General features: G+C 41.3%; 1 protein-coding gene across 2 annotated transcripts in view; it reads left to right on the top strand.

Moving 5' to 3' along the window:
• Positions 1–305: 305 nt before the first annotated feature.
• LOC118377521 (dystroglycan 1-like) overlaps positions 306–10470 on the top strand; it is a 107931-nt gene continuing 97766 nt past the window's right edge. Inside the window, exon 1 of one of the 2 annotated variants that reach the window (XM_052526199.1) lies at positions 306–939. The gene's annotated coding sequence lies outside the window, so the exon portion shown is untranslated. Of the gene's footprint in view, positions 940–1085; positions 1260–10470 lie in introns of those variants that run through there. The other variant, XM_052526200.1, reaches the window with a different exon arrangement.

Genomic DNA, 10470 nt, shown 5'->3' with positions numbered 1-10470 from the left:
AATAATCACATGTAATTGAATGGAATCTTTGGTTTCCATTCTATTATATTCTACTGTATTCTATTCTATTCAATCCTGCTCTAGGCTAATCATGTTCATGTGTTTGAGTCACTGTGGTAACGGTCTGAAATACTATGCATATTTCTCAATGATTATTTTCCACTAGGCTGCTGCTTAAATGTCAGACTATTTTAGAGAACGGTGGAAATAAAGGTGGAGAGACAATTTGAGGCGGAGTAAATCTAGACGCTACCTCCCTCCCACACAGGCCAGTGGAGTGGAGGAGAATTCATTCCTAAAGGGCTGGCTCTGGCTCCTCGGACACAGCTCAAAGACGTAGCTAGGAGACATTTGTGTGCGTCTCAGGGAAAGAGAGAGAGTGAGAGAGAGAGAGAGAGAGAGAGAGAGAGAGAGAGAGAGAGAGAGAGAGAGAGAGAGAGAGAGAGAGACGGAGAGAGAGAGAGAGAGAGAGAGAGAGAGATAGAACTCGAGGGAGGGATAGAGCTGGCTAAATGACTGTAGACCTCTCTAGCTGATCCGGGAGGTGGTTTTGCTACTTAGCCCGTCATGTGATTGGCTTGTAATCCTTCGGTTTTTCTTATTATTTTTTGTTGTTGTTTAACTTGATTTTCAGAAGCAGTCTACCTACCAGCGCAGAGAAGGCAAGTAAGAATAGGACTTGTAATCAAATACCGGTGCGTTTTTTTAGTAGGGTAGGCTGGGCGCTTCTGCAGGGTGGTGGACCCGAACACAAGCTTCCTGTGGAGACTCACTACCATCTAGCAGAGACGACAGCGGGAACACCTTTAATACTTGTTTGGAAACGTCCAGAGAAGGAGTTCTCTCTCTTCACCTGGGTCGTTGCCGCTGGTTCTTCTTTTCAGTCCTTCTACAAAGAAGAGGATTTCAAGGAATATAATATATGCCACAGATTAAAAGGTCAGTTTCCGATATATAATAAAGGCTTCATATTTAAAAAAAAAAAAAAAAACATAAAAAATCAATCTCTGCTCCTGTCTTCTTCTATGTGGCGTTGATGTTTCTTGGCTCTACTGATCTAGTCTGCCGGCTCTGTCAGTGAAAGTGTTTGAGAATTAGGGAGAACACGCGAGGAGAAGGAGAGAGAGAGAGAGATCATTCTTATTCTCCCTTCTGTGGATACAAACAGGAGAGGAACGGGCAAGTCAACATGCCATTCCGTTTGAGCATTTACACACTTAGCCAGGCAAACTAACGTGAATTCGGTGAATGCAAATCGGGTAAGTGTACATACGGATAGCTAATTGGTGCATTGTTATTAAGCTACAGAACGGCACAAAACTTGCCCAAGCCAAAGCCAGATATCTGTCTGTAGCTATCTAGCATTGGCCGAGGTGGGTCCTCCGCGGTAGATCGCTATTAAAACCTTGTCTTCTTGCCTGCTGCTATTTCAGACCTCACTGTGTTGCCCTTCGCAGCTGCCGGTGTTAGTCACGTCGCTGCTGGCCCGTTTCATGGCTCTCAAACTGGCCTAAAAACAGGTGCATATGTGCAAGGATATATGTGGTGCCTGTACGAGATGGTATGCGCTAACGTACTGTATGTAGTTAGCTAATAACACTTGCTTTTTTTGGGACTATTTATTTAACCTGATTATCGTGGGTTTCTATGCTGTTACTATAGTTATATCGGTATCCCGCTGAATTACTAGGACTGTACGGTGAGATTTGCAAAGGTGAAGTTATGGCTAGCGATTTAACTTTTTGTTATTTCAGCATTATTGCAATTCTACTTTTCATGGCCTGCCTTGGAAATGTTGGTTACCCTTAGCCTACTATACAGTCTAATAGTTTACTAGATCTCATTACATTAACCATACGTTATATCATGTTAGGTTAGATTAGCTGAGTAGACTCATTAATACTTTTCCCACCTTCTTCATTGAAAATATAGATGTAGTTTATATGAATAAATCCTACTAGTTGATCTTATTCTGCCCAATGTTATTGCACTATAGCCACCGATTTGCTCAAAACATTTATTTGGTGTCTAGATCCACTTCCACATTAAGGCAGGCTAGTGGAGCCAGTAGCTATTTATTTAATGTAGGTTACAGCTATTTGTTTGCACACATGGGCTTTTCTTGCGTTGTGAGAGAACAGTTTGGGGTAACGTTGAATCAAAATATGAGTCCGGATGCGTTAGATTCTGTGCATCACCGCACTGTAACATTTTTTTTACTGCAATCTTACAATGTAACGCAGTTATCTCGATACAGCTACTGTTTGATTCACATCAAAATGCCACACGGTTTGGTTCAATAATAAAAGTGTGTTATAATTGTTTTTACCGGGGGACGTGTTTTTAATATTTGACTCACGTCTCCCTTCTCCATGGAGACGTTTGAAACCTTCCAGCTGGGGGGGGGGGTGGTATCTCTAATCTCTGTATGGCCCGAACGCGGAAAAAGCTTTCTCTCTGTGTGAGGACAGACCACCATATGGCAGGGAAACATTTATGAAGGCTACTTTCATTCTTTAGAAAACCCTTTTGGTTTTTCAATATGTTTGTGTGGTTCTTTAAAAACAAACATGTTTTCTTGATAACATCACACTTGTTTTTTTTTTTTTAATCTTTCGAGGTATTTGTGTGTGAGTCTCTCTGGTATTTTTACGTGACCTATCTGAGTGTTTTTTTCCCTGAGGTACACTAAAACACTTAGGAATATAAATAGATTTTTTTTTTTTAAATTACCCAAATAGACCATTGCATGTTTGTTTATTGTTCTGATTCACTGGGAGGTGTTGGTCCAAAATGATTCATAACGTATTTAGTCATAGATACTTGAAACCTTGGCGGTTTGCCTGTTAGGAGTGGCACTGCATTCTGAAGCATAAGCTGTTTCTAATGAAGCATTTAGAACCTGGGTGGTTCCAGTTCCGAATGCTGATTTGACTGACAGCTGTGGTATACGAGACCATATACCATGGGTATGACAAAACATGTTGTTTTTATTGCTCCAATTACTTTAGTAACCAGTTTATAATAGCATTAAGGCACCTCAGGGGTTTAAAATAAGGCCTGAGGGGGTGTGGCCAATATACCACAGCTAAGGGCTGTTCTTACCCACAGCGCATTGTGGAGTACCTGGATACAGCCCTTAGCTGTTGTATACTTGTTCATATACCACAAACCCCCAAGGTGCCTTATTGCTAATGGTTACCAATGCAATTAGTGCAGTAAAAAAGTGATTCCAATTGTATACGGTCTGATATTTTTACCTTTATTTAACTATGCAAGTCAGTTAAGAACAAACTTGTATTTTCAATGACGGCCTAGGAACAGTGGGTTAAATGCCTTGTTAAAGGTCAGAATGACAGATTTGTACTTTGTCATCTCAGGGATTTGAACTTGCAACCTTTCGGTTACTAGTCCAACGCTCTAACCACTAGGCTACCCTGCCTCCCCAATATACTGTGTCTCCGGCTGTCAGCCAATCAGCATTCAGGGCTTGAAACCCCCCCCAGTTTATAATAATGAACAACAGCAGTTACATATTGACTAGCCTTTGCCGAATCCCCAACAACCGGAAGTTCCGTGTTTTTAGGGGAAATGGAGAGAGCTTGTGACTTCTTTTGGACATTAACAACGTGACACCATAGATTATCCATTATATTAATTCAAGTAAATATCTTTTAAAAAATGGAACCCAGCTGGGAAGAGGCAAGATCAGGTGGGACCATTCTAGCCAATGAGAGGGCAAATACATGTGTGAACAACAGGTACAATGGCTTCCATTAGTTACTACAGTCACAAAGTCAAAATTGGCTATGTATTGTAAAAAAATCATGAAAACAAAACATTTTACTTTTTGTTTTTAATGGTTAGGGGTTAGGCGTAAGGTTAGCGTTGTGGTTAAGATTAGGGTTAGTTAAAAAATGTTTCCTTTTTCTTCTCCTTATCGTCAAGATAAAATAAGAATATGTTCTTAACTGACTTGCCTGGTTAAATAAAGGTAAAAAAAAAAAAGACCAGTATGTAGGGGATCTATTTTCAGGTGTTTATTTTACGTTTACTACGCTATAGATTATATAATGAGAGACGAGACGTTTATACAATTATGTCCTCTTGTCCTATTTTCAGATGTTTAAATGGTTTTATTTATTTATTGGTTTGTGGCTCTCCACTTTCTGTGTTTTTTTTTTTTTTTTTACATCTGGAAACAAGATAAGGTATTTAGTGTGATTTGGTTTGGCCATTCATTTATATACCTTCACTATTTGATGAAACAACATTGATGTAGTGCCTCAGACCTGCTCTGTAATTAAATAATCAATGGGAAGTGCTTTTAGTAGTGACTTGCAATGCATTCTGGACACTGAAAACAGTGCACATGTCCCAAACGACACCCCTATTCTCTTTACAACACATAGGGGGCTCTGGTCAAACGTAGTGCTTTATGTAGGAGGGAATAGACTGCCGTTCGGACCACAATACATGTCTCACTTGCAAACAGCACACAGATTAGTAGTATCACCTCTCCATGACCCTAATACATCCTGTATAGTAGTATCACCTCTCCATGACCCTAGTACATCCTGTATAGTAGTATCACCTCTCCATGACCCTAGTACATCCTGTATAGTAGTATCACCTCTCCATGGTGATACATCCTGTAATATAGTAGTACCACCTCTCCATGACCCTAATACATCCTGTATAGTAGTATCACCTCTCCAGGTGATACATCATCTAGTAATATAGTAGTACCACCTCTCCATGACCCTAATACATCCTGTATAGTAGTATCACCTCTCCATGACCCTAATACATCCTGTATAGTAGTATCACCTCTCCATGACCCTAGTACATCATGTAGTAATATAGTAGTACTACCTCTCCATGACCCTAATACATCATGTAGTAATATAGTAGTACTACCTCTCCATGACCCTAATACATCATGTAGTAATATAGTAGTACTACCTCTCCATGACCCTAATACATCATGTAGTAATATAGTAGTACCACCTCTCCATGACCCTAGTACATCATGTAGGATGTCAGCCTGGACCTTCCTGTGAGCGGTAGCAGCTGTCGTCTTGTTTGTCTTCAAGTGAGAAGTAGCAGCTGTTGTCTTGTTTTATCTTTCTGTGAGCGATAGCAGCTGTTGTCTTGTTTATATGTCTGTGAGCGGTAGCAGCTGTTGTCTTGTTTATATTTCTGTGAGCGGTAGTAGCTGTTGTCTTGTTTATATTTCTGTGAGCGGTAGCAGCTGTTGTCTTGTTTTATCTTTCTGTGAGCGGTAGCAGCTGTTGTGCTTGTTTATATTTCTGTGAGATGTAGCAGCTGTTTGCTTGTTTATATGTCTTGTTTTATCTTGTTTATTTCTGTGAGCGGTAGCAGCTGTTTCTTGTTTATATTTCTGTGAGCGGTAGCAGCTGTTGTCTTGTTTATATTTCTGTGAGCGGTAGCAGCTGTTTGCTTGTTTATATTTCTGTGAGATGTAGCAGCTGTTGTCTTGTTTTATCTTTCTGTGAGAGGTAGCAGCTGTTGTCTTGTTTTATCTTTCTGTGAGTTGTCTTGGTAGCAGCTGTTGTCTTGTTTTATCTTTCTGTGAGAGGTAGCAGCTGTTGTCTTGTTTTATCTTTCTGTGAGAGATGTAGCAGCTGTTGTCTTGTTTTATCATTCTGTGAGAGGTAGCAGCTGTTGTCTTGTTTTATCTTTCTGGTCTTGAGAGGTAGCAGCTGTTGTCTTGTTTTATCTTTCTGTGAGATGTAGCAGCTGTTGTCTTGTCTTGTTTTATCTTGTTTTTCTGTGAGAGGTAGCAGCTGTTGTCTTGTTTATATTTCTGTGAGCGGTAGCAGCTGTTGTCTTGTTTTATCTTTCTGTGAGCGGTAGCAGCTGTTGTCTTGTTTATATTTCTGTGAGATGTAGCAGCTGTTGTCTTGTTTTATCATTCTGTGAGCGGTAGCAGCTGTTGTCTTGTTTTATCTTTCTGTGAGCGGTAGCAGCGGTCTTCTTAGGCAGCACCACTTTCTCCATGCGTCCCAAATATCACCCTATTCCCTATATAGTGCACTACTTTTGACCAGGGTCCCAGTCTAAAGTAGTGCACTATATACGATATAGGGTGCTATTTGGTTCACTGCCTTCGTCTGCTGAAGTACACACAGGGCTGTGTAATAGTCCACACTTCAGCTGCAGCAGCCGTCTGGAGCCTAACCTACATGTTCCTGCTCTGTTGCCTGTAAATAACCTGCGGTGGGTTGTCTTAAATGGTATGGGGAAAGGTTTAGGAGCGAGTCATGCATGCCCCTTTAATGATCAGTCTGCAGTGTTTCAGTGAAGCAATAGAAAACAACAAAGCTACTGGATCCAGAAGGAAAAGAAGGGAGATTCGGACATTTCAGTAGGAAAGTGAAGCAAGTAGCAACAAATGTAGCTCCACCTGTAATAATGTGGAAGTACTTGCATCCCCTTTCCCTCACTCTTTTCAGAACATAAAGTTGTACAACTTTCGTAATAGTTTGAAAAGGTACCGTAGCTGTATTCTTCCAACTAAAGGGGTTGCTTGAGGGTCATTTTGTTGGGTGAAAAAAATATATATATTCTGCCCGAACCCTTTTATATAATTACATAATAGTGGGTTCTTATATTTGTCTGATTTCGCACATGCACACGTGTGTATTAATACGTGTGAATTGGACATGTTTTGTTTGGTTGGTTGGTTGTTTCATGCACTACCTCTCCCTGAGACACCCTCGGAGAGAGGGGTGACTGCCAAGGGCTGCCATTATCAATGACAACCCTTGGGCAATTAGGGTTAGGTCTAAGTGCCTTTCTCTAGTGCATATCGACAGATTCTCGGTTACTGGTCTAACGCTCTAACCGCTAGGCTACCTGCCGCCTTGATGCTTCTAGGTAAAACATGTTGTATTGATTTAAAAGGAGGATTCATACTGGAGTTCTGTAGGTAATAGGACTCGTTCTGTAGGTTAGGATAGGACTCATTCTGTAGGTAATAGGACTCGTTCTGTAGGTTAGGATAGGACTCATTCTGTAGGTAATAGGACTCGTTCTGTAGGTTAGGATAGGACTAGTTCTGTAGGTAATAGGACTCGTTCTGTAGGTTATGATAGGACTAGTTCTGTAGATAATAGGACTCGTTCTGTAGGTAATAGGACTCGTTCTGTAGGTAATAGGACTCGTTCTGTAGGTTAGGATAGGACTCGTTCTGTAGGTAATAGGACTCGTTCTGTAGGTAATAGGACTCGTTCTGTAGATAATAGGACTCGTTCTGTAGGTAATATGACTCATTCTGTAGGTAATAGGACTCGTTCTGTAGGTAATAGGACTCATTCTGTAGGTAATAGGACTCGTTCTGTAGGTTATGATAGGACACGTTCTGTAGGTAATAGGACTCGTTCTGTAGGTTAGGATAGGACTCGTTCTGTAGGTTAGGATAGGACTAGTTCTGTAGGTAATAGGACTCATTCTGTAGGTTAGGATAGGACTCGTTCTGTAGGTAATAGGACTCATTCTGTAGGTAATAGGACTCATTCTGTAGGTAATAGGACTCGTTCTGTAGGTTAGGATAGGACTAGTTCTGTAGGTAATAGGACTCGTTCTGTAGGTAATAGGACTCGTTCTGTAGGTAATAGAACTCGTTCTGTAGGTAATAGGACTCGTTCTGTAGGTTAGGATAGGACTCGTTCTGTAGGTAATAGGTCTCATTCTGTAGGTAATAGGACTCGTTCTGTAGGTTAGGATAGGACTAGTTCTGTAGGTAATAGGACTCGTTCTGTAGGTTATGATAGGACTAGTTCTATAGATAATAGGACTCGTTCTGTAGGTAATAGGACTCGTTCTGTAGGTTAGGATAGGACTCGTTCTGTAGGTAATAGGACTCGTTCTGTAGGTAATAGGACTCGTTCTGTAGATAATAGGACTCGTTCTGTAGGTAATAGGACTCGGTCTGTAAGTAATAGGACTCGTTCTGTAGGTTAGGATAGGACTAGTTCTGTAGGTAATAGGACTCATTCTGTAGGTAATAGGACTCGTTCTGTAGGTTATGATAGGACACGTTCTGTAGGTAATAGGACTCGTTCTGTAGGTTAGGATAGGACTCGTTCTGTAGGTTAGGATAGGACTAGTTCTGTAGGTAATAGGACTCATTCTGTAGGTTAGGATAGGACTCGTTCTGTAGGTAATAGGACTCATTCTGTAGGTAATAGGACTCATTCTGTAGGTAATAGGACTCGTTCTGTAGGTTAGGATAGGACTCGTTCTGTAGGTAATAGGATTCGTTCTGTAGGTTATGATAGGACTAGTTCTGTAGATAATAGGACTCGTTCTGTAGGTAATAGGACTCGTTCTGTAGGTAATAGGACTCGTTCTGTAGGTAATAGGACTTTTCAAATGGTGCACAGACAGACTTGTTTGTAGGGCCGGGACGATACCAGTATTGGGAAACTCGTTAGTATCGTAGCAAGGAAACAAAACACGCAGCGAACGTGACTTCTTTAGGACAACAGTCGGGTGGGATTTGCCAGGGACCTCACGATTCTATATGTATTGCGATTCGATACTGTGATTTCATTGCGATTCGATGTTCCGAACATACACGTATTGCTAAGCATATGTCTGCTGCAGAGGGACGAGAGAGAGAGAGAGAGAGAGACATGAGAAAATGATCAATCGTGGAAATAAAATGGCTGTAAACGAATTATCTCCCTATTTTAAAAAGGAAAACGGAGAACAAGCTATGAAGGAAAAACGCTGGAGTTTTGTTTCAGACACATCCATCCAACTATCACAAAAATAATATTGCGATATTGTCAAAACGATACGATACGATATATCGTCAAAAATATCCTGATATGTAACCATATACACCCCCGAGTCAAAGAAAAACAGCCCTAATGTTGGAAACAGACATCATTATTTTGTCAGCCAGAGTCGCGTGTGTTTCTTTTCCAATTTACAGACAATATTTGACATCATACAGCAGGTTTCTAAAGGAAGAAGTAGCTTCATATTTTTCATTTTAGGGAAACAATAATGTGATGCTTCTATTGTCCCTACTGGTTTGTTTTCCAAGGCCTGATGTAAACATGTTGTTGTTTACTTTGTACTGTAGGCTAAACAGTTTATGACCAAGGCATTTTATAGATTTAAAAAAAATTTAATCTGTCTCTGCTAATCAATATTCCTTCAAAACATTTTTACATTTTTTTTAAAAATACCTTATTAACTTAGGTTTATTCAATACCTTTTTCAAAATGATTAGTGGACAGTGTGCTTTTTTTTTATAGGCAGACTAGGCACAAAGGCGGGACCGATATTGGCTGAAACAGCAATAGTTTGCATTTGCTCTGGTATTCCAAACAGTGTGTTCATTGTAGCCGTAAAAGTAGGCTGAGGCCTACTCAACCATAGTTGAGACATCAATCTGACAGAAGGCTTTTTCTTTGTCTCCCACTTAACAAAAATGTGGATAAAGCATTTTCAGACATCTACAATTGTTCTCTTTTAAAAAAAATGATTCATCCTTCTTCTTTTATAGAATAACAAAAGCTACACAACTCTGAAAGGTCTATTGAAGCATGCAGTCAACACTCAAAGCCAACATTTTGACGTTAACAATTAGCCTAGCTAACTAGCTAACTAGGCTAAACTTCCATACGGTATCTATAAGAAGTGGCTAGTTGTTAAAGCAGACATGTGCTCGATCTGTGTTATTCTCGTCTATCGTCTATTGTCGTTGTGTCTATGTGTAACGTCCTGATTGTGTGTTTAGGAGTCATTACAACCATATTATCCTATATTATCTGATCTCATAATTCTCTCTATGGATAATCCGCCATAACTGATATTCTTTAACTGAGAGCAGCTTTTAGCATGAGCCTCTGTCAACGGTGACAAGCTCAACAGGAGTCGTGTAGTGAGATGTTTAATTCCACAGCACTGCACACAGTCAATGCATAGAGGTGCTTTTTGATGTCTCTGAATGGCCCTGTTTGTTGAAGTGGAGGAGTGTGTGTGTGTGTGTGTGTGTGTGGTGAACTAGGTGTCAGGAGGGGGTGTTAGGAGGAGGGGTGTCACGAGGGGGGGTCAGGTGGAGGGGGTGTCAGGAGGGGGGTGTCAGGAGGAGGGGGTGTTAGGAGGAGGGGGTGTCACGAGGGGGAGGGTCAGGTGGAGGGGGTGTCAGGAGGGGGGTGTCAGGAGGAGGGGGTGTTAGGAGGAGGGAGTGTCACGAGGGGGTGTCAGGTGGAGGGGGTGTCAGGAGGAGGGGCGTGTCAGGAGGAAGAGGTTTGTCAGGAGGGGGGTGTCAGGAGTGGGTATCATGTGGGGTGTCAGGAGTGGGTATCATGTGGGGTGTCAGGAGTGGGTATCATGTGGGGTGTCAGGAGTGGGTATCATGTGGGGTGTCAGGAGTGGGTATCATGTGGGGTGTCAGGAGTGGGTATCATGTGGGGTGTCAGGAGT

Source organism: Oncorhynchus keta, chromosome 10 (genome assembly GCF_023373465.1).
Source record: "Oncorhynchus keta strain PuntledgeMale-10-30-2019 chromosome 10, Oket_V2, whole genome shotgun sequence".
NCBI classification, from domain to species: Eukaryota; Metazoa; Chordata; class Actinopteri; order Salmoniformes; family Salmonidae; genus Oncorhynchus; species Oncorhynchus keta.
Note: the sequence above shows the minus strand (reverse complement) of the source record. Positions and strands in the feature narration are given on the sequence as shown.